This window comes from Syngnathoides biaculeatus, chromosome 17 (assembly GCF_019802595.1).
Source record: "Syngnathoides biaculeatus isolate LvHL_M chromosome 17, ASM1980259v1, whole genome shotgun sequence".
In the NCBI taxonomy this organism is placed as follows: domain Eukaryota; kingdom Metazoa; phylum Chordata; class Actinopteri; order Syngnathiformes; family Syngnathidae; genus Syngnathoides; species Syngnathoides biaculeatus.
Genome location: NC_084656.1, coordinates 12,286,407 through 12,313,799, shown reverse-complemented (window position 1 = coordinate 12,313,799; position 27,393 = coordinate 12,286,407). Strand labels below are relative to the sequence as shown.

At 41.1% G+C, this 27,393-nt stretch overlaps 1 long non-coding RNA gene across 1 annotated transcript; it reads left to right on the top strand.

The window, feature by feature from the left end:
• The first annotated feature begins 65 nt into the window (after positions 1-65).
• LOC133490585 (uncharacterized) lies at positions 66-27,393 on the top strand. The gene is made up of 4 exons (XR_009792249.1): positions 66-196; positions 12,324-12,403; positions 26,089-26,188; positions 27,181-27,393. It is a non-coding gene; the product is annotated as an uncharacterized LOC133490585 (long non-coding RNA).

Here is a 27,393-nt window from a genome sequence, read left to right as displayed (position 1 = left end):
CTTCCTTCTTTTCTCCCAGCTCGCTTCCTGCTCCCTGACCCGGATGGGACACAGTGTAAAAAGAAGCACTTATGAAATGCGCAGAAAGCGTGTTTGTGTCGTGAGCACACGTGTGCCGACGCACGAGTACGCAGTGACCTCCAAATGAGACGGGAAGAGAAGCCAATTGAAAGACTCGCTGACCCGACGAACAGATGTGAGCAAAACAGGATTTTTTCCCCTCTGTTCGAGTTGCAGTCGTGGAATTGTAAGGGAGGTCTTTTGCAAGCTAGTAGTCGTCAGTCAGGTTAAGTCTTTAACCTTTGCCATGTTCTTGATTTCTACTGGGAACAATAGTAACGCTCCAATTGGCAACTCAACACAAACGGCTCACAGGTGTTTACTTGAAGATGTCTCTTGAAAGCAGACTGTTCAAGGCTCAGCCGTAATGCAGTGATAGTCCTTCTGACTTCATCAGAAGATTCAAATAAACACTCACATAGTTATCGCTTCGCATGTATTGAGTGGAATGTTTTCCCACCGACACTTCAAATGAAAGCAAACCTTTGATTTCCATATAGAGTGAAACAATGTGTTTTTTTAACCTCTTGTTTGGATTTGGAAACAGTTTTTCCAATAGAAAATAATGTAAGGCCATCACGGTGAGACAATGGTTAGGACATCTGCCGCAAATCTTCTGAGGTTCTAGGTTTGAATCTTACCTCAGGTTTTCCTTTGTGAAGTTGTGTTGTCCCCTCTGACCCCTGGTTAATTGAAAACTCTGTTTATGCGTATGCGCCCTGTGATTGTCTGCTGACCAGTTAGGGGTGTGTACCCCGTCTTTCAGCCTAAGTCAGCTATGATAGGTTCCAGTACACCTGTGACACTAATGAGTACAAGCAGTACAGAAAAGAGATTAATGAAAATAATGAAGATTCAGTTAATTTGAGCCAGGATGAATTTGTTCTGGTAAATTTACACTCTTAACTCATGCTAGGGTATGGAGAATAAAAAAAAAAAAGGAAGCGATGATACACAGTGTTTTGCATTTTTAGTTTGACCATATATAGTCTTAAAGTTTAAAGGAGTCCTTTTTTGCGGGGGAAAAAGCCCCCCCAAAAAAAGAAACAATCTTTGAAAATGCGCTTAGGTCAGACATGATATTCTAACATCTTGGGTGCCTTTCGGGATGCCCATTTATCTGTTTGATGAGAAAAGAAAGATAGCAAAATGTACAGTTGATCATTTGATGCACTGCAATAATGTGTGATTTATTTTGGGAAACTCCTGAGTTGTATGAAGTAGGGATTGGGATGGGCATTTCGTTCATAATATAGCATCAGTGCCCAAGTCATTTTCAAACATTTTGGACCCCCCCAACACCCAACGGGGAAAAAAAATTACCTAAACAAATTCAACAAACAAATTCTCTTGCCTGAATTCAGCCTTTGTGGATTACTGTGACCTGGATGATTAAGGCTCTCCAAAGACAAGAAAAATTGTTAGCAAGAAGTATTTTTGGAATTTATATTGTGACAGTAAAGTCCAAAAAACCTCAGGCAATGCTACTTATAGGTTCACAATTTGATTGATCTTCCTTGATTGATTTTGTGTACACTTAACCAAAGACAGGATTCAATGTCATTTCAATAATCGTTTTCTATGTTTAGGTGGGATTGCAGCTGGCTGGTGACCAGTCCAGGGTGCAACTTGCCCAAAGTCAGCTGGGATAGGCTCCGGCTCACCCATGACCCTAATGAGACAAACACTACAAAAAATTGATGGATTGACAGGTGTTGTAAATGTTGTGGACTCATGTTTTGATGCCAATTTCATAATAAGAATAATGCTGTCTGAAGGTCTTGTAAAGCCAGGTTGTGCACTCTATTATGCCTTTTGTTTTAAGACAGCATTAATCAACAGCCAATTCCACACGATCAAATTCATGACAATCAACTGGTTATCACGCATTTCCCGAGTTAGTGCTTTTGTCTTACGCTGCACGTGACTCACGAAGAAATCCCCCTCGCAAGGTGTGGTCTGGATCAACGGCGTGCACGGGAAATGTCTGACAGAACCTCTTCTGACCTGAACTGAGGGGGAGAAAGGGGGCAGGGAAGAATGGATCCAAAGAGGAAAGGAGCTGTGGATAGAGGGAAGCACGGAGCAAAAGGGGGCAAGTCACAGTGGAGGAGGTGAATAAGAAGAAGGGGGAAGGAGGGAAGATGCATGGACCAATGATCAACATCCAAGTAAAAAGGAAGCGAGAGAAAAGTGAGATGCGGTCGACGCAAGGTGGGGGATGACTTGAAAGCGAGAGGAGGGAGGGGTGGTGATGGAGGTGGGGGTCCCTAAGCATGTTCAGTGGCTGGCGCAGAGGCCCCCGGGGCTCGTGGCAGGGCCTCGCCTCCATGCGACTTGCAGGAAGCAGCGGGTCATCGTTGTTTGACACGGCAGCGCCACAGGAAACGTGCTCTGGCACAGGAAAGAAATACAATACGGCGCTTTCACAAAGCAACAGCCCGCCTGGGAGCTGGACATGCTAAAGTACTCAAACAACCTAGCTGCTTTGTAACTGGCCTCTCAGTATTCTCAATGTCTAGTGTCACGGTGAACGCAATTAAACGAATGTTTGGATTGGCGATGAGCACCAAACAGTGCAGGGTGGCAGATGTCTAGTTTTTCTGCAAATGGAAACAAACAGCTGAAACCAGCAAGTTATCTTTTCGCATCCATCACATTAAGAACCCCACAGTGTGGGCGCTCTTGAGATGGACCTCAAAATGGTGATGTGCTTTCTGTTTACGGTACTTCCCATTCCACCTTGTGATCTCGCACTGAGTGCTACTTTCATGTCCCCTCGCACATGGCTTTGAACTGCCATGCAGGTTGTTACTTCATGTGGCAAAACCCAGCGTCCAAAAGTGCCACTGCTGCGGCCACAACCCCCACTTGTGGGAAGAACAGAGGAGGACGGCTCAGACGTAGCAGATGTGGTTATATTATACAGGGTTTTATTCATTTTGACGTCTTTCAAGTCTGTTAAAACAGCATGGTTCAACCAGGGATGAGAGGTCGGAGTCCTGTTCCAGAGAGCAAACACTACCCCCAGTGAGATCCACGTGACAAATGTAAAAAATAAATTGTGGGGATGTTTTGATGATGAAAACCCACGTATGCTTGAGGCGAACATTGCAAACTCCACACAGGTGAGGCCGGGATTTGAACCCCGGTCCTCCGAGCTGCGAGGCCAGCGCTGTAGAGCTGTGTCACCTGATAAAATAGTGGGAAAAAAAAAATTAAAGTAAAATACGGTAAATGATTAAAGAACAGCTTCCCTTTCTTATGACATGCTGTTGGACTACATTAAAACAATTTATGCAAGCATCTTATTTTCAAAGGACTTCTTACCCAATATCATTTGTACATAGACTGAAGAAAAATATAAATGCAAAATCATTTTTTATGAGGTTAATCCAAAGATTTAAGTCTTATTTACAAATCTCATGTATCAGGCAGTAAAACGGAACATTTGGCCTGTTATTGTGGGTAATTTTAGGCCACACCTCTGCTCCTTTGGACATGCGTGAACAATATTTTAGAGAAATAGGCCCAAACAAAAGTTGTGTTCAGTGCCTATAAAAAAATTATTGTTAGCTTGACATTTTCTGTTGATGCTTTGTGTAATAAAATTTTAAAACTCAATGTACATTTTGACTGCAAATTTCGTTGAACTTCAGCTAACCACTGTACTTTCACGTGACGTTCTGTTTGAAACAAAGAATCCTGGTTATTTTAAAGCAAATTTGAACCAACGTGTGATGGTGCATAGGTCTAATGCGAAAATAGTTCAATGTTTCACATTAGCATTTTGCCAAGTGCAGTGTTGAAGTAATTATATCATACTTTGAGGGGGTCTTGTTCTATTTCAAAGTAACAAACTTTATGTATGCAGTTGACACATGATACAACGAATTTGAAGTAAGTGAGGTCAAAAGTCTAATGGTTATGTTCATTCTCCTTTTTGTCACTTTTCTTCCTGTTCAGCTGCTTGTCTTTATGTTTGCAGGGATTAGTGTTCTTTATAGCGAAGCAAGAAACTTGTGCATGTCGAAACGTAATCTGACCAATGGTAGGTATGTACATGCACATTTTTAAAAATATTTTTCGAGCACCAATGTTTATCCAGGAATTTTTGATTGGATAGGTTCCAAAAAATAAAACGGGTAGATAGATTTTTCATTTCTTTAGGACTATCACTGTTGAACTAATCATCACCATAGGTTATTAATGTTTCACACAGATTTTATTTAGTTTTCATACATGACAAGCAATTTATGTCAAACACTAGATTGGGTGACACTTTCTATCGACACTTTTGTAGCTACAATTTTCGTCATTCAAACTTCCTTATGAGTTGTGAGGTATAAAGCTGACCAAGGTTATTGTTCTAAAGTACATCAGATCCATTGTATTTTAGACCTGCAAAATAGGGTGACTTTTACGGTATGCATCCATTGATACGTTGCAATAAAAGTGACCAAACTTATGGGTAGTGTCTTTCACAGTACGAGCCATCATGTGGACAGTTTTTATGTATTATTGTTTTGACCGGCGAGAAAAAAATTGACATATGAGTCATGTATGGTGACAACGAACTCAACTCACTTTACAACAAGGAACACTTAAGCATATTCTCATAAGCATTTCATAAAAACAAATAAAATACTGCTAAACGCTATTAAAAGCATTTTACTGTCAAACTTAACTTAAAGTAAAGATGAGTGCACATTTCTAGAACAACCTCATACCTTGAATGTACTTAGTTAATGCTAACACACAATGCAAACAGCCATTGAGGGGCTAACTAACAGCATCTATGGGGCAGTGTGATATTGATTTATGCAATGGATATTTGAATGGGAATTTGTAGAAAAACATGTAGACAGAGAATATGGAAATACCCATATGCATTCTTTGTCTGTGAAAAATGATAAATATTACTGCAGCTTACAGCTTGCAGAAGGAGCTAAATTGTATCTTTGTAGACCTAGAGAAAGCCTATGACAGAGTACCAAGAGAGGAACTGTGGTTCTGCATGGGCAAGTCTGGTGTAGCGGACAAATGTTAGAATAGTACAGGACATGTATGAGGGCAGCAGAACAGCGGTGAGAATTGCCGTTGGTGTGTCAGAAGAATTTAAGGTGGAGATGGGATGGCATCAGGGTTCCGCGCTGAGCCCCTTCCTGTTTGCGGTAGTAATGGATAGAGTAACAGTTGAGGTTAGACTGGATTCCCCCTGGACCATGATGTTCGCAGATGATATTGTGATGTGCAATGAAAGCCGGGAACAGTTGGAGGAACAATTCAAAAGATGAAGGTACGCACTGGAAAGGAAAGGAATGAAGATTAGCCAAAGTAAAACAGAATATATGTGCGTGAATGAGAAAGGTAAAGGGGGAAGAGTGAGGCTACAGGGAGAAGAGATAGCGAGGGTGGACGACTTCAAATATTTGGGGTCAACAATACAGAGCAATGGAGAGTGTGGTCAGGAAGTGAAGAAACGGGTCCAAGCAGGTTGGAACAGCTGGCGAAAGGTGTCTGGTGTGTTATGTGACAGAAGAGTCTCTGCTAAAATGAGGGGCAAAGTTTACAAAACAGTGGTGAGGCTGGCCATGATGTACGGATTAGAGACGGTGGCACTGAAGAAACAACAGGAAGCAGAACTGGAGGTGGGAGAAATGAAGATGTTGAGGTTCTCGCTTGGAGTGAACGGGTTGGATAGGATTAGAAACGAGCTCATTAGAGGGACAGCCAAAGTTGGATGTTTTGGAGACAAGGTTCGAGAGAGCAGACTTCGATGGTTTGGACATGTTCAGAGGCAAGAGAGTGAGTATGTTGGTAGAAGGGTGCTGAGGATGGAGCTGGCAGGCAAAAGAGCGAGAGGAAGACCAAAGAGAAGGTTGATGGATGCTGTGAGAGAGGACATGAGGACAGTGGGTGTTAGAGAGGAGGATGCACGAGATAGGCTGAGATGGAAAGAGATGACACGCTGTGGCGACCCCTCATCGGGACAAGCTGAAAGGAAAGTTTATGGAGTATCGGAAATTATTCAATTGTGTCTTGATAACTACGATGCCTGATGGGTAAATTTCACACAGCAGAAGTAGCCCCAATAAATGAAACGTGGTGCACAATTTGCTTACATTCTCTTTCTAGCATGATAGAAAGTAGGGAGATCATTGTTGAATTGGAATAGATTGGTTTGTACAGATTGATGACTGCAAAGAAACTTGCCAACTCAGTCCTAATGTTCTTGGTTACGTATTCATGAACTTTTATTTGCATTTGATGCACAGCTATTTTTCAACAGTAGCAATTAAATTAAGAGCAAATTGAACGAACCTCGCTCCTAAACAGCGCCCTCATGGAAGCCTGCGCTGGTGACAGAGTGACGACCACGAGTCGTGTTTTGCATTCCAGGCAGACACGCTTGGCGGGCGACCCATCCCGCAACAGTTTCGCCAAACACCTCTGAATGCCTCGCTTAAGAAAACACAGAACCCACGTTGGAGGCTGCGTGCGTCGGTGGGTTGCTTGGCTGGTCAAAAACAAGACAGAGCAAGAGCGCACTCGCTTCGCAGCACGCCAACAACGCTCGGCCGCACGTTAATGGAGGCTTTACACACATGCCATGCAAAAGAAAAAAAAGCATGGATCATGTCTGAATGCTGTGAATGATTTCAGGCTAATGCTTACACAGCCTAGAAAAATCTACTCACATTTTTATTGGATTTGACTGCAGTGACGAAGGATTGGAGACAGGTGAGCTGTCGCTTTTCTCACTTCAGACATACGAGTGCGAGGTATCTCCAAATTTTAGACCTGGTGACACGTAATCCGAACTAAAAGTTTTCCTCATGAGGTCTAACACACATTCTCAGCCATGCCTCTTTGTGTGCTCAAATTTCAAAGGATTTTCTGGGATCCTCCGCAAGCCCAGCGTCAGGGATGACCAGCATCTTGATATTGTCAGTCTTCTAGTGGGCGCTCTTTATGACTTCCTTGCGCTTGGGCAAGAGGTGTCAGGTCCAGTGAATATGGGCGAGTGTGTTTGCTCCAGCATGGGGGTGTTCTTCATGGCCAGTAACTGTCGGATGCTCATACCATGATGAAGTAGTACTTTTATTGCATTTTTCGCATGGAGCAACACAAATGCAGCAGGATCTTCTTTCAAAAATATATTATGCTTTTTGTGCATACTGGTTGATTGTATACCCTGCATTGAATGGAAACATTTATGGTTTGGGTTGGAAATAAATTTTTTGTGACAAGGCGCCCATCCTGCAACTTCTCTGTCACACCTCGTATGCTCTTCACTAAAGGGACTGGGACAGAGAGTCTAATTCGATGAGATTCACAATTTGTCTTTTATTTCCACCTCCCGTATTTTCCACACTATATTAATTTTCTCAATAGCCGACAGTGCACCTTATAAACCGGTGCGCCATAAATATGGATCAATATTTAGCCTTTAGTGCAGCTCCATCTAATGGATGCATAACATAACCCCAGCATCTACTGTAGCATCTATTCTATGGGCCTTTAATCCGGTGTGCCTTACAATGTGGTGCATCTTATATATGGAAAAAGTTTTGAAATATGCCATTCTTTGGAGGTGCACCTTATAATGTGGTGCGCCTTATAGTGTGGAAAATACTGTATTTACATCTGGATCTGAGACAACTTTATAGATAGAACTTTTGTGTTATTAGAACACATTACTACATTGTATGTCAACTCTGTTTCAGATTTGGAGTTTGACTGTGAATGCTGCATTTATACTAGCTGCAGGTGTGACTGACATAAAAACCAAACAGCTGTCTGTGGGTGGGAAAAAACAACCACCTGCAAAATGTTCATTTTTTTTTTTTTAATACCCTAGCTCAAATAACTCAAATTTTTACCTCTGTCTAAGTTTGAGGACATCATGTGTCACTAAACTAAACTACGTTGATGCAGTAGTCTGGCCATTTTATATCAATACAGCATGAAATTTTTGTATGAAGATTTCTCGGCCTACTTTGGACACACCTCTATTATGGACAATGATGTAGAAATAATGTACAGCTGTATGTGGAATGGCCCATTTTTTGTGATCTTTATTCTGAAAGATAAACCAGCATGAATAGAGGGTATTAAAGGACCTCTATAGAACGATTCTGTTACTTGGACTTAGTATAAAACCAACAATTTCATTTAAAAGCACCTTGGTGTTGTCATTGTAGGGTTCAGAAAAGGGCCCTCTGACTCCTACATCTGTTTGACCAAGGTTTGTATCGCTTTGCCCATATTTGGCCAAGACCGCCCCCTTTCCTCTGATTGGTCACATCCGTGTAGAAGACCCAGTTGTGAGAGCACGCGTGTTTTTTATGCTGACATCGCTGGCTCAGGGGTGGAAAGGTAGGCGGTGACGTAGAGAAGCTTGAGAATTTCGAATGACCTGATTTCAAGCCTCTCGGCAGGAAAACATCTGCAAGTCAGAAATAAGTGGAAGATTTTACTGTTCAAGTTTACTGAGCCACCATGGAGGCAATATTACATCCCAAATACTAGAAAAAAGATCGTTTGGCAAAATGCCGAACCTGTAAACCGATAACAATTTACTGTATATCAAAGATAAGGTGAAGGCAGGCAGGGAACACTCAAACTCTCTGACTATCTAAACTGATTTTTCACATTTTATGGGCACATTTTCTTATTATATGTGAATTGTGCTAAGTGATTTTTGGTTAATGTTTGATACTAAGCAACGTTATACTGTAGTCCATAATTCGTGTTTTTCTTGAGCTAGGTCGCATCTCTCAGCAGTCACACACACACTCACCCCCACGATGAATGGAACGAAGTGCAATTTTACAGTGAAAAGTTTTCAGTGACCTGGCCAGAATGGCCCAGGAGCGATTTTCCATGGGGCGCCGCTAATTCCCCCGTGTGTTTATTTCACATGTGTAAAAATAAAACTGCAGCCATTTTTATATGGGGGTTACGTGTTTATTCTGTGGTTTCGTAGCAAAGTGGACTAATGTGAAGTATGTGATGAAATGAAACGACACACGGCTTAACACTCAAGATGTTGCGGTTTGGAAGCTTGCCGCTGGGGGTGTGCACGCGCGTGTTTGTCTGCGCGTGTGTGTTCATACATATGCGTGTGATGTATATAAAATGTGCAGCCTTAAGTGTTTACATGTTTATGTGTTTTGTACATATTGTGGATGGACAAGGCTGTTTCATGCACGCATGTTGCCGCAGCTCCTTCTGCACCAAGCGTGTTTATGTTGGCCCGAGCCCAGACCTTCCTCGCTTCTCTGCTGATAGCTCCATTTCTCCATCCCTCCTGTCCCTCCGGCTATTTACAAGTCTACCGCAGACTCACTTTCCCTGCGTGCCAACATTCAATCCTTTTTTTTTTTTTTCCTTCATTTTCTCCTCTCCTGCTGTAAGTCAGAGCCAATTTGCCTTCACGCTGTCATCCCCTTTGCTTTATCTTGCACTGTTTCGCTGGTCTCGTCAGCCAAACAGACCTTACCCAGCTGCACTGTGCGCACATTCGACCTCAAGTCATTTTCCTTTGTTTCTTTTTTTTTTTTTTTGTTTATAACTGCCGGTCTTCTTGTCAGGAAAATGATACATAATCATTTTTGTGTGAGCGAGTGTGAACAATGTACTCTGATCTATAAAACAGGGCCTCTCTTGATCGAGCTAGATTGTTTCCTTACATGACTAAAGACTCAGGACACACCTGTTAATGAACTAATCAATCAAGCAGTGGTTTTGCTAGGCCGCTTAGTTGTCCATCCATTTTTCATCGTGGTTACGTATGATCTTGGGCTAATCACATTGGATTTGGGGCAAGAGGCGGCGTACCCCCTGGACTGGTCTTAAGCCAATCACACATTCTTCCGACTCATTAAAAATTAATCTTAAATATACATTGAATCACAGGGTACATATATACAAGCAACCATTCACAATCAGATTCAAACGTACTGACAAGTTAATATTTTTCTCCCAGTTCCCCCTGAATCTTAATTCCTCATTTTTAACAGCATATTTTGATACATCCACCCTGATGGGAAACACTCTATGTGGAAAACTTTTGTTTTCCGGCATAAGGAATGCTTGGATGAATTTACTGCATAAGAACATGAGAACTCTGGCATGAAAAAAAAAAAAAAAATCCAACAGACACTCCAAAAATCATGTAGAATGTCTCGAAGCAGTTCTAACTACGAAAGGGATAACAAACTCTATACTTTAAATATTCTGGTTAGGTGTCACATTACTTTTGTCCAATTAGTCCATGCCTATCTAGCGTTGCAACCAAGCGTTCAACGTAGAAGCCACATTTGTACGTTTGAAACAGTTTTCAAACCATCGATCCACTGTTAATATCGTACCGCCCTACATTTACTCCATTGAATCGTGAAGAAAAAAAGAATAGTAAAAATGAGACTTTATCAGGAAATTAGGTGAATTCAGTAAATTTCTTCACTGTTTAGTCATGTTGTTGACTAGTTTGATGCTAGCCTTGCATTTTCCCATTGTTACTTCAGCCAGGTGTCCAAATACTTATGTCCATTTCACCATTTTCCACCAAAGATGGACAGATCTCCACATTCTGCAAGGATTCAATTTATTTATTTTTTAAATCCTGAACACATTAATTTTTTGTTGTTTATTGGATTAAAAACCATGATAATAAAAAAGAAAAATCTCGAGCTCTGTTTGTGGGACACTGGTAAGAAGATACATGTTGCATTTGGAACTATCCCACTCTTGGGGGCATCACTTTCTAATACTGTTGTGATACTGTATTTGCGTTTCATTAAAGTATTTTCTTAAAGTCATTTTAAAAAATATTGTCATGCATCTCACATAAGTCCCACGTAAAAATGTTTCCCACACAAAAGAAAAAAATGTTTAACTGTTATTTAAGTGGTATTTTAGTGGGCCATAACTATTGGTTTGCAGTCCTTTGTAAAAACAAAATCTGTTGGCAGTCAGGTCCATAACTTTGCGCATAGCTGTTGTTTTTTTGTTTCCAAGCTGTCCGTTCCCATCATGTCACTGGGGCTACTTTTTGGAAATCAGTCCTGACTCAAATTCACATAGGAGTCACTTTGCCCTTTTCAATTCCCATTAAGTGCTTGCTGACAATATTACAGCATCCAAGCTAATATTGACGGAAGGATATGATCCTATGTACGGAACACGGACACACACGCACCCCCCCCCCCCCACACACACACACACACACAACACACACACACACAAACTGACCGAGTTGCTGCCAGTTGTTGGTAGCCGAGTGGAGTTGACTTGTTCCCATGGTGGGGAGCTGATGTGCTGCTAAATGCTGTTGTGCTTGTGGTTTCTTCAAGGTATACTAGAGCATTCCTTTGCCCAGGACTCATGTAAACAGTGCTAGTTAGAGAAGACACACAACGGCTCAGGCTACACACTCCTCTGGGTGGCTCCTATCTGACAGAGTTCCCGTCGAGTTTTGGGTTTCCTACGCATGTCAAGGTATATTAGCTGCTTCCCAGTATCGGCTGGCTTTGTGGGCTCCGGTGGGCTATCAGTCATAGCAACATTCCCGTCTCTGGATCCCTCCCACCCCAACCCGCCCCGATGGAAGTCTTCTTTCCTTCCCTCCACGCCTTGGGTGACGCACACAAGGCTGACTCCTGGCTGTCATCCCTGTTTCTCTTGTCCTGCTTTACCCTCACAACCCACAGAGCAAATGTCCTCCTTTTTTCGCCAGGATATGCACTTTTTGGGACAGACAAAATTGCATACATTTTACCTCTGGACTTGTATTTTTTCATTGGGTTTGTGATAGGTGTTTCTGTAGAAGTCTAGCTTTGTAGCTACCTGGTTGTTGAGTCTCAGGCGCTCATGCCAATCATATAAGGCGGCAAGAAAGGTTTTGCAAACAGGACAGGGGTGGTGGGAAGCAACAAAGTTTTTTTTTTTTGTTTTTTTTTTTTTTAAAGACATTTTCACTTTCACAGTGTTACATACCTTGAATTATGAGATTGATTGGTTCCATGACCAAGCCTGGAAGTCACTTTACTTGTAGGCGTGTATCAAACCAGTTTTTCCCAAATGAAATGAAATGTTAATTCTTTCTAGCCCCCATAAACCACTGCAGTATTTTTGTAGTCTTTACTAAAAAGAATCTAGCCATGTATTGTATAAAAATAAGGAAATAAACTGGTTTTATGAGTTGCAATTACTGTACATATAGTAATATTTGTACTGTAATGTGTGCTTCTCAGGGGCATGGCCTAAGAAGATGGTGCCGGTTTGTCTGCATTTGAGCATCTACGCATGAAGTGGTGGCCTCCAGCAACTCCTTGTGAGTGTTCTCATTTTGTTTAACCTGTTCAATACACATCAGAAATGGCATCAGGAACTTGGCCACAAATGAGGGCATTACAGTACCTTAACTTTTTTTTTTTTTTTTTTAATCGAGTCAAACAATAGTTTATCTGAAGCTTGTTCATAACTTTGGTAATTTTGGCTCGTGGGATTATACGTCCACCCCACACACAAAAAGTCCATTTCTTCTCAGGTGATCTTTAAAAAAAATAATAATAAATACATGTATTTATTTCCATTTAAGTTAAAATTCATTTATCCAGAAAATCTAATTGTATATCGGAAATAGTGGTGATGTCCTGTCATAGTACGGCTTTTTATACATTGTTCGTGAAGTAATTGGGTGATCTTCATGCCAGCAAGTCCGTGTATCTGTGTAGCCTCTCACTCCTTCAGGCCAAAATTTGAATCAAGGCAACTGAACTTTACACCTTGAATTGAAAAGGGTTCTTCAGTTTTAACATTTAAAGTAGGGGGAATTCATTTTAAGGTTGCCGGGAGAACATTTGAATTCTTAGAAATGAAGAAGCCTTTTTGATTTTAGGTTTTAGGAAACAATGTCAGTTTTAACACCTAAATAAATAAAATCACTATATTTTTATCCAAGAGAAATCAAAATGATGAAATAAATGAATTAATTTAATTTTATTTCATGGTTACAGAACAGGATGTTTTAACAGTTCAGTAGAAAAAAGACCTATTAGTAATTATTGTCATATTGTCTTGTTGAAGGGCTATTATTTTTGTGTTTTCCCCCTCATTTTCATTTCTTTCCTAATTCCTATAAAAAAAAAATCAACTCAGTCAATATTTGCCTTACACACATCGGCAAAATTGTTGGTAGCCTTCCATTATACACATAACGGTCACTAAAATTCAGTGAAACTGACAAGACAAATTTGGCAAGCTGCATATTGAAAAGCCACAAAGCTTGCGTGAGATTGTGTCGTTTGCAAAGATGAAATAAAACTGGAGCTTTTTGGCAAGACAGATAAGACCCAAAAATAAAGCATGCAAATAAAAGAGTGTCGTAAATGCTATTAAACATGAAGGAAGCTCAGTTATCTGGCACAGGCTGGGCAGAATCTGTGCAGGGTGCCATGAAATCTCAAGACTATCAAAGGGAACATGCAACACTGCCCACCGCCAGTAAGCATGGTCTCGGCTAAAACTACTCAAAGATTACTTTGAGCAAAACTTTGGACCTGATCTGAATCCATTGAGCGTCAGAAGGAGCAGAAACAGGCCATCTGGTGCAAGCACGCTTTTAACCTGAGACAAGTGGAGCCGTTTGCTCACACAGTGGGTCAAAATCTCTCTAAAGACCTGTGGGCAGGTGCACATCTCACTAAGATTTACAGAACAGAAATTGAGTGGACAACATTTTATTATGGCTAGAGACTGACAGTGGCTGGGTTTGTGGCACTAGTTGGGCCTGTAGTTCAGTGAATGAGAGGACATTTAAATGTAGTAGTTTTCCCAGCGTGGTACATTGTATGAAATGATCGTTGTGTCTTCCTCACATTTGTGACATACATGGTTCGGGCAAGCGACAGGCAGCCCAATGCTCTGGTCTCACTCCCACAATAGACACAGAACATCCAGGTTTACTTTGTGCTTTTAGCATTTTGCACTTCACAGGCCCGTTGCTTACTTGTGCATGGAGGCAGCTTTGTGAGTCTAAACCAACTTTTTGCTGAAGAAAAATAAACTGTCAGGGATTTTTCCTGAGAGGAAACCTTTAGTTTACTATATGACATGTTGCTTAATAGTGCTAAAGTGTTCAGCGTTCTTTAAATAAACAATGTGGACTTTTGCGTAGTGGGGGCATGAAAAAATGCAGGAGCCTCGCTGCCCCCCTCTCACACATGTCAGCAATTTGGCCGCCTTGTGTATTTTGGAAGTTGGGGTGGGGTGCGTGGGGGGGAAGGAACATTTCAAAGTAAACGAAAGAAGGAAAGTCTTATCCGCCTGGCAGCTGCGCTCCGGACCAAATTGCTTTCAGCTGATGCGCTGCATCTCAAACTTGCTTGGGTAATGTCAAGTGATGCATTGCAATGCTGAGAAAACAACACAGACAAAAAAATAAATAGGAAGGAGCAGAAATGAACAGAAATTAGACATAGCCATAAATTCAGCCTGATTTCCTTTTCGAAATGACCACGTAGTATTGATTGATCATTTTTAAAGTACTTTTTCTCAGCCGCGTTCATAATTATACATATGCTGTACTACCGATCATGCAACCATGTATTGATATGACTCCTCACCATATTACATTTCGTACCTTTATGAAGCAAGACTTGTGGTCAGATATAAGATGACGCTGGGATACATTTTCAGTAGAAATTTCTCATCGTCAGACACAAATCCAAGCTCAATTTCTATTGAAATTTATGCATCTTAATGTTAGTTTGCTCGGTAATTTCCCTGTTCACGTAGGTTTTGTTGGTGTCGTGTGCTGTTATGGATAATACAAGTTATCAGTGATGCAAGAATCTAATCTACAATAACCTGCCTTTTTTCCACCACATCATGTGACTGACTGTCTCTCAACATTAATTACAATAGAACAAAACAAATGTAATGTCATGCAAACACAAAATTGGAAAAAAAACATTTTTAAAAACAAAACAATTATTTTTAACTAATTCTGACACCAAGTTGGGTTATTGAGCAGCTGGTATTTGTTATTCACCAAAGATGTGAAATTGTATTTGTGTGTGAATGCTTGTCTCAGCATTCACTCCCCTCAAAAAAAAAAAATAAAATAAAATAAAAATAGTCGTGTGAATGTGCCATTTTTGTAGTGCACTAAAGCAGTGATTTCTGACCGTGGCCATGTCATATCCGCCAGGAGGGCCACGTGAACTTATCCATGCAATTTCATCGGTTCCTTGTTTTGTCCAAAATCTACTGTTCTTTCATTGCAGATATGTCTTTATGCTATTTATGCCAGTGGTGTATAGTGAAAGGCAGGACAATAAAATGCTCTTCCATTTCTTGACACAGGTTACAATAAATCTATATATTCACCTGTTGCCTTTCATACAACAGAACGACTTCCTGCAAATGTATCAGTTCGTGTTCAATTAAAAAGGTACGGATTTCACCCTGAATTGGTCAAAATTGTAAGCAAAATGAGACAAGATCATCATTATTTCCATATTGGTGGTTTTTGTGACATTTATTTACCGTGAAATTTTTATCATGGATAATGGCTGCCTTTTTAGTCAAATGTTGGGAAGCACTGCACTAAAGTATGAGTTTGTATTCTTGTTGCTCACTAATCAGACAATATTTATTCAAAATTTAAAAAATGAATGCATAATTGCATGAATACAACACAGTATCTCTCAGCATTGTTTTTAAACAGTAGCGGCAATGTAAATGCCTGTCATAGTATCAGAGTAATACAAATATTGATGATTTCCAGTGATCTTTCAGCATTTACCCAGTGAGGATTGTTTATTCTATTTTTTGTAAAAACATATTTATTGAGTCTTGTTTCCATTTTATGGTTGTTGACACTAATTAGGTTGAATATACTGTAACTCTTTGCTCCCTAACTAAATCTTTTTGAAAGATGGCTGCTCCTCATCTGTGCCAGTCTATTTTTAGTATATGTAGGTTTTTCCTTAGTATGAGCTATTAAGTCACTTGTCTGCACTGATCTCCTCCCTCCAGCCTGTTTACAGTGGATTCCTCCTCACAATCGTGAGATCTTGAGGAAGGTTATCCTCACTCCCCACCCCCCCCCCCTCCCACTTTTTGTCGACGTCTATTCTCAACGCAAAAGGAACTCTTTGGCTTCCATGCCTGTGTTTACTGCTAGGGCCGTGCGAGCAGGCCCCAGAGCCCAAAGGCAAGTCATGTTCTCAAGGAAAGAGCAACTCTCCACAGGGCCCGATATCAAAATAGTTTAAAATGTGAATTGGTTGATAGTTCCCAGTGAGTGCAGAGCCCCGGCCAAACGCTTCCAGATCGCCCTGCTAGCGGAAAGTAAACAGAGCCGCGGGCTCGTGGCGAGAGAGCAGCGACACAACCCGCGTGTTTTGACTTCGTCCTACCACACAGCACGGCTACAACATGTCTTGCTCAGCCAAGGTTCTACAAAACACGATTCGTGTTTTGTTTTGTTTTTTTTCTTCAGGCAGTCACATTGTTCATCCGCTCCAAACATTCGGAAGGAAAATAGAACAGCAGCAAATATTTTTCTGTAGGGATAATTGAAAAAGAAAAAAAAAAAACCACATTGTAGCCAACACTGAAAAGCTATAATCAAAAACATCAAAAACAAGAAGGAGAACATCTCTTTTGCGTCTTTGCATTAGGATGACACAGTGTTTACTGCTGTCATTTTTTTCCTTTGTTTTTATTTTCAGCAGTCTAATGCAAAAAAAAAAAAATTACTTCTCTACCGTTAAAGCACTGGATGGATCTGGGAAGAGGAGGGTGGGGGGTTGCACGGCTCAAGAAAGAACCCGTTCTACAGTGTGCAGTTGAGAATACAGATGCGCAAGCTCTGTAAACTAGAGCCAGCCTCCCTGGCAAAGCAGGATTACATATAAACTAACACAATTACCAATTTCCACTGGATTTTCAGTTGAGGGGGCAGGGGAAGAATCTGTTTCATTCTGGTGCAGATCCAAATAAAAGTGTGGCTCTGAGATTTATTTTATTCATACATTTGAATTTGACAATAAAAGATAAAAGCCTTAGCCTTCTCCAAGAAGTGCTTTTCTGTTTTCCTGCAGAACATTTGGAGCAGATGATCACATTTAACTGTGCGTGAAAACAATTAATGAGTAACGTTTAATTGTCTTCTGATTCATTTTTGCGCGAATGCTGGCGACCAATCAGTCACACGATTGCTCTCATGTCAAAATTATAGATGAGAACATGCTTTTTGTATTTCCCGCAATGGGGAAATTTGGCTTTGACAGTGAGAATGTGGACAGTAGCGGCACAAGAGAATCCAAAATATGTATGTAAACATTTACATCACATTAAGACAATGAGCTGCAGCATATGTTGCAACAGTACCTGAATAAAGACAACTGAGTGTGTACAGCAGCAACAATAAGCAGTAGTGTTGTATGTAGCAAAAAATATACATGAATCAATAAATAATCTGTATGCAAGCAGTTATGAACGAAATAGTGACAGCCTCACATGAATACTCATAAAAACAGAATAATATACAATACTACACTATACTGAACAGCAGCTAGAATAGGCAGCAATATTATTGCTCCCCAAATCCACGTAGATTAAAAAAAAATGAAATGACCTTAAGTCATTACTGTCAGTTTAGAGACATTATGTCTCCTTATTAATGATACTTTATCATAATGCAAATAGTATAATACAATAATGATACTGATACTAATACAAATCACAATTTCAGCTGATTATGTATTTTATATTGAAACAGTACATGCATGCTCTACTATTACAACATGAACATGATGACCTCTCATAATGAGGCACAGATAATAACTATTAGTAAACTTTAAGATCATTTTGTAGGTAAATATATTTTATTTACTATGCACTTTTCTCAAATAGTACTCACAAGGGGGTTTACATGTACAAGAAGTAATACCCAAGAAGTTACAAACATAATATTAATACAACCAAAATAATTCATAATCCATCGACAAACAAGTCTTACTGGTATGTCAGCCAAAACATTTATTTATCTCGTTTATTTAGTTTATAACTGCTTTCACAAAAATGCTAACAGTTTTTCTCAACCTCAAATAGCTGGTTGCTGCAACAACTAAAGATAATGGATAAGCTATGTGCTATTGCTAGTTATGATTTTTAAAGCATTTTATTGTGTTTCCATTCCAAGTGTATGCTGGATAATGATCCGTATTTGAATAACAGCTTTGCAAATCCTCGCTTAGCCACATTTATCATGTAATAAACGTGTTATGATGATGCACATTGTTGCTTGGATTCCCGTGTGACACAAACTGTTGTTTTGCCAACTCGCATGTTCTTTTGCATCTTTTCGACGTGCGCGTTTTGCCAACGATGGTGCCCCTGAGAGCCAATGGGCTCCCTTTGCCGCTTCAGGTTGGAATGACCTATTAGCCAAATGTGTTTATTCAGTGTTTAGTCACTATTACCCTCAGTATGATCCCGGAGCTAAAGGGCTAATGGTTGAAAATGTCCCCCTCCGGCCCCCGCAACTCGACTTCACCGTGAAATAATTGGTCGCATATGAGAGGGACTGGCACGCGTTTCCTCTTGTTTTCCTAAAGAGGTGATATCATGGGCTCGGCTCGAGGCCTGCTCGTCACCCAGATAGCGTGATTGTTTTCCGGTGCTCAAGAAAAGCCGGGATGATGCATGCAAGGGCCGTGCCTTTTCCCGGTGAGGCGCCGCCATCGGCGAATAGCACAACGGGGTTATTTTCGGCCTCGTCGCGAGGTAGAGGCCACAAAGTGGAAACCCAGAGTGAAGCCTTGAGTCACCACGCTATCGGTTTCACAACTTTAAGTTTAAACGGCCCGTCATTAAATCAGCAGGAAATTGTCCCTCGTCAAAAAGGAATTAAAATAACTTAGAGCTGCAGGCACTCTTATTATTTTCTCCATTGTAACATAACATCCTATTTCCTGTTCCCTCAACATGTTTGATCAATCCTTCACATTAAATATCGGCTGTTTAAAATTATGACACTAGAGCAGTAACGTGCGGGTGATAACATTTTGCCCTCTAACGCTCATGTTATCTTTGTTGCTTCCCTACATCACAAATGTTCCCAAGTTGCTGTCACCTGCCGCATGCATAAAAATACATTAAAAACTTTTTTTCACATTTGACGTATATGCTTCTCTTTAAGCTATTTTTTAAAACAGCTTTCGAAAAGATTTGAACTGCAAACTGCAAAATGTGTAAAAACTGACTCGCCTCATGGTTCAAAAATTAGGGAAAAATGTGACCAGTAGCTTTATAGGAGATTGAATGTGTGGCAACATAACCTCCAGAGTGACATTTTATCATTGTTTGATTCGACGTGTACAAGTACATTTATGATTATTCGTGAGATCATGTAACACACCCCAAAAAGCTTGGTTTGCATGGCGTACAGTATGTACATGCGTGTGCGTTCGTCCTGTATACGTTAAATTTACCTAAAGTGCCGCTCTCTCTCTTTCCTTCTTCATTTTGACAAATTTGAGTTTCCAGGAAGCCTCTGAGGTCACACGCAGCATCTGTTGCTACTTAGGCGCACACAAATACACGAACGCACGCATGCGTATATGTAATACACACACGCTAAAGAACTTGAGGCCAATCAGACATGAGAGTGTGTTTAAAGTTCCCAAAGTGACTTTAAAGTAGACTTCAGGTTAGAGCTCATGGATTAATATAAGAGGTTAAGAGTGTGTATGTGTGTGTTTGTGTGTCCATGGAGGGGAAGAAACAATTTAAAGTCTATACATTTGCATCAAAATGTAAAATAATACCAAAGATATTATGTATAGTGTAATATAGGATGTATGATATTCTTAATGCACGCTAGAGGCTGTGGGCCATGTCCTGCTTCTTTCCTCTGTTGTGCTCCTAACCGCATTCATGACCAAATATGGCCTGATCCCATCAACATAGAACATTGCGCATGCTGACATAGGACCAGAAGTATTTGGACACACATCGTGATCAATCAATCAGGGGTTGGATGAGAATTATTTGATTTATCTATATATTTTCTGGATAGCTCTAGCTTTTTGGGGAAGTTTGAGTGCACAAACCAAGGTTGCTAAAGGCATGCTTGGATGCTTTGGTGTGGAAGAATATGTACTCCTAAAGACAATGTAGTAATGGAATTCTCCCAATACTTTTGCCCAGACCAGTGTGTTTCAGCGATGCAGATGAGGATAAAAATTGCATGATTGGGACAATATGCAGACAAGGTGAGCCAAACCAGACACCTCAAAGTTGGGATACTTTTGGGGCGGGATTGTTTAGTGGCTTCGTCTCACAACACATGACCAAGGTCGTCAGTGGTTTTGGGTTGTCGTTGAACTACTATTAATTTGTATTACTGCTTTTTATAGTACAGCAGATGGTAGATTTATGCATCATCATCGGAGTGCTTCTAGGTAACGTGACAATCGTGATCTCATCAAGACTATTTTGCTGGGTAGTACTCTTCTGTTGTGTTAATGCCATTAGACAAACACTCACATCATCATCACATGCTACTATTAATATAAGTTATAAATACACATATGTGTTTACTATGTAGTTACATTGGAACACAATTTGTTAAAGCACACTAAAATTGATTTGAATGTTTGAGTATATCTTGTTGCATGATATGGAATAGTGGAAATAATATGTTCCAGTGTGAAATTGTCACCAACTATTAGAAAACATTTATTACAGGCATACTGTATACTACCAGTATATGATACAGGCATATTAGAGAGGCATATAGTTGCGGTCAAAGGTTTGGTTGCATTTTCAGAATGTTTGACAGGTACTGTACATGCACAACATGTACACAAGTGTAGAACCAAAAAAACCCAAAATTTTTGTATGCCGAAGGAGTGCCACGGTGGAGACTGGTTAGAACAACTGCCTCACATTTCTGAGGAACGAGGTTGAAATCCTGGCACGGCCTATGCGCAGTTTCCATGTTCTCCCCGTGCCTGCGTGGGTGTTCTCCGGGCACTCTGGTTTCCTCCTACTTCCCCAAAAACATGAATTAATTGGAGAATCTCAAGTCCCCCAAGGTGGGATTGTGAGTGCGACTGTTGTTTGTCTCAATGTGCCCTGGGATTGACTGGCAACCAGTTCAGGGTGTACCCCGCCTCCTTCCCGAAGATAGCTGGGATAGGCTCCAGCACTCCCATGACCCTAGTGAGGATAAGTGGCACAGAAAATGGATGGATGGATAACATAAAGAGACAACACAGATGAGTATAGTAAATGTTCCATAAAAAGCTCCTAAATTATCAAGATAAAATTCTTCAAAAGTCAATGTTATTTTATGCACTCAAAAATATGAGTGTAACCTTTTCATAATTTCAGAAACCTAATAAATTTCACCCCAAAATGGGATTTCAGTGTCATGTACGGAGAGAGCCAACCACAAACATTGGGTTCAGAACCAAGAAGTTATATGGAAAAAAAGAAAACAAATCTATTTGACTAATATCATTAAAATTGTGATCATGAAAAGTTCCAAAAGCAACTGGAATTTTTTTGCACCTTTTCTTCCAGTCATGTAATGCATTACAAGTAATTGGTTCCTCCCAACACTGCTAATGCAGTAGTAAAGTAATAATTACAGTAAATATTCTCCAATATAAAACAGCCAAATGATAACTGACCATGACTTCTTACAGCACCACGCAAGGCGAGCCTCAAGGCCACTAATGGGAATTCTTGCACGGTATCCATTGGTATCATATGCTGCGGTGCATTCTGCCTTGCATGCACAAACATTATCTCACCAAGCTCCTTGTGATTTGGACGTTTTAATTATACAGTCAGCAGTGGGCCGAGCAGGTGTCGCGTTGCAGCACCCAGAGGAGATGTTAAGACGTTAGAACGTTGAAGGCCCGGCCCGTGTTAACAGGACAGATGTGTTGGAGGAGCAAGGACCACCCTAAAGCGGCTTCCCCGTCTCGACAAAACTCAACCAGATGTTTAATGAAGGCCAGTACATGCGTGACCGTACTGTGCGTAATCATTCTCACCTGCCTCCTGGACGCTAATGGATGCGACTCAATGGCGTCCCGACAGGCTGCTTGTCCTCCCTTAGTGCCTCCCTCCAACAAAGTGACTTCACCCGACCTGCTGCTCTTTGTTTTTTTCCAAGTTAGCATATTTTATTTGAATAGTAACTAACTAACACACTAAAACTAGCTAAGCACCACATTAGCATGAATTCAGTAAGGGAGGCAAGGACAAACGTAAGAGTTGTGATGTCTCAGTGGACTCTATATTTGTGTATCTGCATTATACTACCCATAGCTGACTAAGGCTTCCATTTCTGAGGGAGCAGTGCAATATTCAATGAATTGAAGCAAAAAAAAAAAATGGTTAAAAACATTTTATTACTTTACATTCAATGTAGTTATGTCGTTACAGTATGTATTTATAAAACACAATATTGGATGAATGACATTTCCATTCATATCAATGGAGAGAGATGATTTGGGATATTAGTCTTGTGAGTTACAAGCGTGGTCACGGAACAAATTAAAGTCTTATCTCAAGGCACCACTGTGAATGGAGACTTAAGTGTAACTGAAAAAGTTTTGTTGAGCAAGGTGAGCACAGGACTCGTCGGGATGCGAGGAGACCAAAGCATGAATGAGATAACATGGAGGACCAAGGTTCACACAGATCTCTGCAGTACAAAAATAGGAAGGGGTTACATTTTTGTTTGTCATCAGTGTGCCTGTCCCTCCTCCAAATCAAGGCTTCTGCATTCAGGGTTCGGTTTTATATCCTGTAAGGTTCCCCCCCTCCCAATCCTCCTTACCTTCCAGCTGTTGTTTTGGATTAGCCAAATAGCTCCTGTCAGAAGCAGCCATCGCTCTCCTTTGCCACCCACTTAGCTGCACGCTCCCTCTCTTTACCCCTCAATGTACCCGCCCTCCCCTTTCACGCGCGCACGCGCAAAATGAAGGTTCCTGACAGGTGCGTGTCAAGGTGTTTCGGCGACTCGTAGGCTGTTCCCAAGAATTCACCTCGCTTTCAACCGCTCGCCTCTTGTCTTTTCACAACCAAGCGGATAAAGGGGGTGAGTCGGAGGGGGGTTTTGACAGCTGGTCAGACAGGCTGACAGCGAAAGGTGTTTTGACACGATGATGGCAAGTGTAATAGTGTTATTGCAGTCATCTGGAGGACGGTTGGTTGGAGTCCGGTTGCAGAATCATCAGAGCGGCGGCCTTAATAATTTGACAGAGGCCCGTCAGAGTCGGTGTTGTTGTTTCTGCGACGCTAGACACTTGCCTTGACTGCAGAGGTGCGCGCCGACGGGGTGGAAAGGTGTCGTGCAAAGGCAATAAAAGGCTGTCATGAGTGAGAGGAGGAAATGTGCTCATGCATGGAGAAATGAACTGTGATTTGAGATCAAGCACGCCAAGTCAAATGGGAAATTGGGGCATTTCCCTCGTTGTGTATGGACAGGTTCATCCCCAGGTCAAGTTGGGTTGTGATTGTGGTCATTGGTGACTCTGTTTTACGGCCGTAGATCCAGCAGATGGTGTTGTATGTTATTTTTCATCTGTTTTTGGATTTACTGTGGAGTAATGATTCATTTGTCTTACACCAATTCACAGTGCAACCTCGATAGAGCAGACTAAGCACCCATTTTGATGTACAGTATAAAATTCTCGTTTTGTATGTTTTTTTTTTTTTTGTGGCCTAAAATTCACAGTACAAAGTTACTGTAAATTTATATATATATATATATATATAAAAGGTACACATTTTATCCAAACTTACGACACCGGTGTGCTTGGACATAGAGACTCATCGTCGGTGAGTTGCTTTCATGGGTGCAAAGAATTAGTGTCCTTCCTAGATCCAAATTCGTTGCCAAAAGTGACCAGCTTAAAAAAAAAAAAAACCTGCTATTGTACCAAAAATAGCATGTTGCAGCCTCCAGAGACTTATTCCACGGCAGTGCCGCAGGCATGCCACGCTGCTCGATCGACAATAGACAATATATATAACCATTGTGACGTGCCATATTCAACATGAACAGGGGAGGCGCTTCTTTTGGAATTAGATATAGTGATATTGTAATTCTGTGATGGGGAAACAGATCAGTCCCCTTCTCTACCTGCATTGCTTCACAGCGTCAGTAAACAACAATGCTGAATCTAACAGACTTTAACGGCGTTTTATGTGACAGATGGAAACTTGTTCAGTCCTGACTATCGGCTTCATCCGATATCAGTTATATCAAGGTTGTTTTTTTTTAATCGAGGTTCCACTGGATGATTTACTCTAAGGAAGAGTGGTTAGCACATTTGCTTAACGGTTCTGAGGTTGGCCATTCAAATCGAGGCTTCAAACTTTTTAAGTTGAATTTGAAGGTTTACCCATCTTTCCATGGGTTTTCTGCTAATACTGCTGTTTCATCCATCATTCTAAAAACATGCTACTAAATTGGTCCATGGGTTTGATTGTAGATTCTCAGTGATACAGGTCACGATAATCCGCAATGGTTGAATCAAGGCAACTGGACTGTTCTTGATGTACATTTTCCATTTCATTTTATCAAAATTAGATTATAGCATTACAAAAGTCTGACTTTTACTGTGTGTTTAAGCCATCAGTTCCACTCAAACTACAAGAAACTGAACCAAATGCACTTGACAAAACAAATCATGCAGTATCAGTGATGCCCGCCCATACCATGCAGCACGAATACATTGATACGTTGGTTTTAATCACTGTAATTGCTCTAATAATAGGGAGAGGCTATCATTAGGCAATAGTCTGCGTGATTGTATTCTGTGCTTTCTGAATTGATTCATAAATTATTGCACACCATTTCAGCAATGTGCTTAAGTAGGCCACGTATATGACAGGAAAAAAAAATCTGCAATCAGGAGTTATAAAATCAAAAATTCTCACCAAAATTAGTCAGGAACAATCTTTGAAGAATATCCGAAACCAATTACAGGTTGATATGTTAAAAACTGTGACTAGAAAGATACGTGCAACCCATTTGATTGACACTCTCAGAAATGCCACCTCTCTCTCTCTGGTAAAGGTCAGAGGACAAAGATGTTAACATTTTTTTCTCCATTACTCCAGAATCCCTTTATAGACCACATCTGCCATTTCAAAGTTATTACATAGGAAATATACAGCAGTTGAATCCCTAAATATGATACCGAATGCGCCCTCTTCTTTTTGCATCTGGCGGCTACTGATCTTCGTCTCTATCAGGCGCTGTGACATCACACGAGCCAAACAGCCTGTTCATCCGGTCTTGTGTTGCTATTGTACCACGTCGTCATTTCCGTCCTTGTATATTTGTCGTTGTATGATTTAGTGATTTTTACGATGCTCTTTCCAAGATGAAGCGTGGTCGGTTTTGAGTGCTCAGCAAGCATTCCAAACTCTGCGCTAATGACTTCAAACTGCCCTGTTTTGAGAAAGACTTAGCAGAAAGCATTGGATACATAGGAAGAGGCCAAAACCAGCTGCGGTGCCAACCAATTTTCCGACGGTCATCAGGACCTCAAACCCCAGCAAGAGATCTAAATCTCACAGCAGCCACGATACAGCGCCAAAGCAGTGCAGACAAGAGGGGAGGATTTCCTTGTGTATATACAGTACCTCTGACGCTAACATGGTTATTATGCACTGGGCAGTAGGAATAAAAGACCCACGCAATACTTTTCAGTACTGTCGTCTGTACTTTTCCCTACATGACAAGCCAACAGACACGGCAAAGACTTTCTGTGCCATGAGCGAGTGGCACACAATATATTGGAAGACCGTATAGTATCGAAAAACTGAAACATATCATGTGTAGTCATGCTCAAAAATATTGTCACACTTGGGGTGCTATTATTTCTAGCCATGGCTGTGTAAAAAGACACGCTTTTGACATACCGTCACATCGAGCCAGTGGGCACTGTCTTTTTTTCTGTCGTGCAGTTTCGACTTGGCTGCTCGTCATCGTCGCTCTCAGGTTCCGACCTCCCGATCGGGTCGAACGTGCACGCTCTGACGAGGCCACGTTCAGTTGCGTGCTCCTGTAAGTCAAAATCGTCCTTCTGATTCCATCACGCCGTACAGTGTGTAGCACGCTGGTTTTTGTCACTTCTGGTGCCCTTGCGGTGGGTGGATTAACCACACCCCAGTGTCTTCAGCTTCAGTTATGTTTGGGCAGGGCTCAATATGTGTCAAAAAAACCCCTAATTTTTTAGCTAAACTATAGTTAAAAACTTGCTGGAAGTTACATGGATGTATTACATAACGCAATTATGAATTTTAACTGACCCCATAACATCTTTGCCATAATGAAATGTCCATCACTAATCTATATTTTTAACTTTTGTCTTGTCTTTGACTGGAGTCCCTCCATCTATGTTTTCTGCTACAGAAATGCAAAATAATATTTTTAGTGACGGGAGACAAGGTGCGGCACTCCACCCATTCCTCGGTAAAAATGTGTCATTTCTGCTATGCCAGCAAATGCGGCGCACGGTAATATTTAAAAGATAAAAACCTGAAAAATATAGCAAGATGTTGGATGAGCTGATAGGCTTAATCAGGATTGTGTCATCTCCACAAGTAGTTGAGGACTTTTTTTAAATTTTTTTTTTTTGAGAAAAAAAAAAAAGTTACACCAGGCGGGAAGAGGTACATGAGCTGCGTGGCAAGACAAAGAGAGCAAATCAGATGTAGTGTAATCTTTTATGAGACAATAGGCTTGAGTGACAATTGTCTGTGTCTTGTCTCGACGGTCCTAGGCCCCCCACTTCACACGACCCCAGACAAAGTCCCCCTTTGGGCTGCGCAGTGATTGAACATTCATGCCATTATACGCTTTCATTGAGCTTTCTTCATCCAATTCTCCTTCTACAAAGCGCCACCAGTCAATCACCTGCATAAAAACCCGCCTAAATATAGGGTTTGAGACGTGTTACACCACTCGGCGTGGCCACGGCTTGTAATTGAAACTTTTCCCCATTTGCTGTTTTTCCCCACCCCACCCCCCCTACATGCTTTGGCTGCCGCTGGAAGATTGGCAGCTCTGAGTGGCCAGCAGATGAAGCGGCAGGCGCACTAATGAATAGAACGCTGATTGCAGGATCCCCGAGATGCAAATTACTGTTCCTGCCACCCCTGACGACCGGCAATTACCGGGCCTCCGCAGCCATCGCCGCTGAGGAGGAGAAGGAGGAGGAGGAGGAGGAGGAGGACGCCTTGTGCATATTCATCCTTCCGTGGCCATAT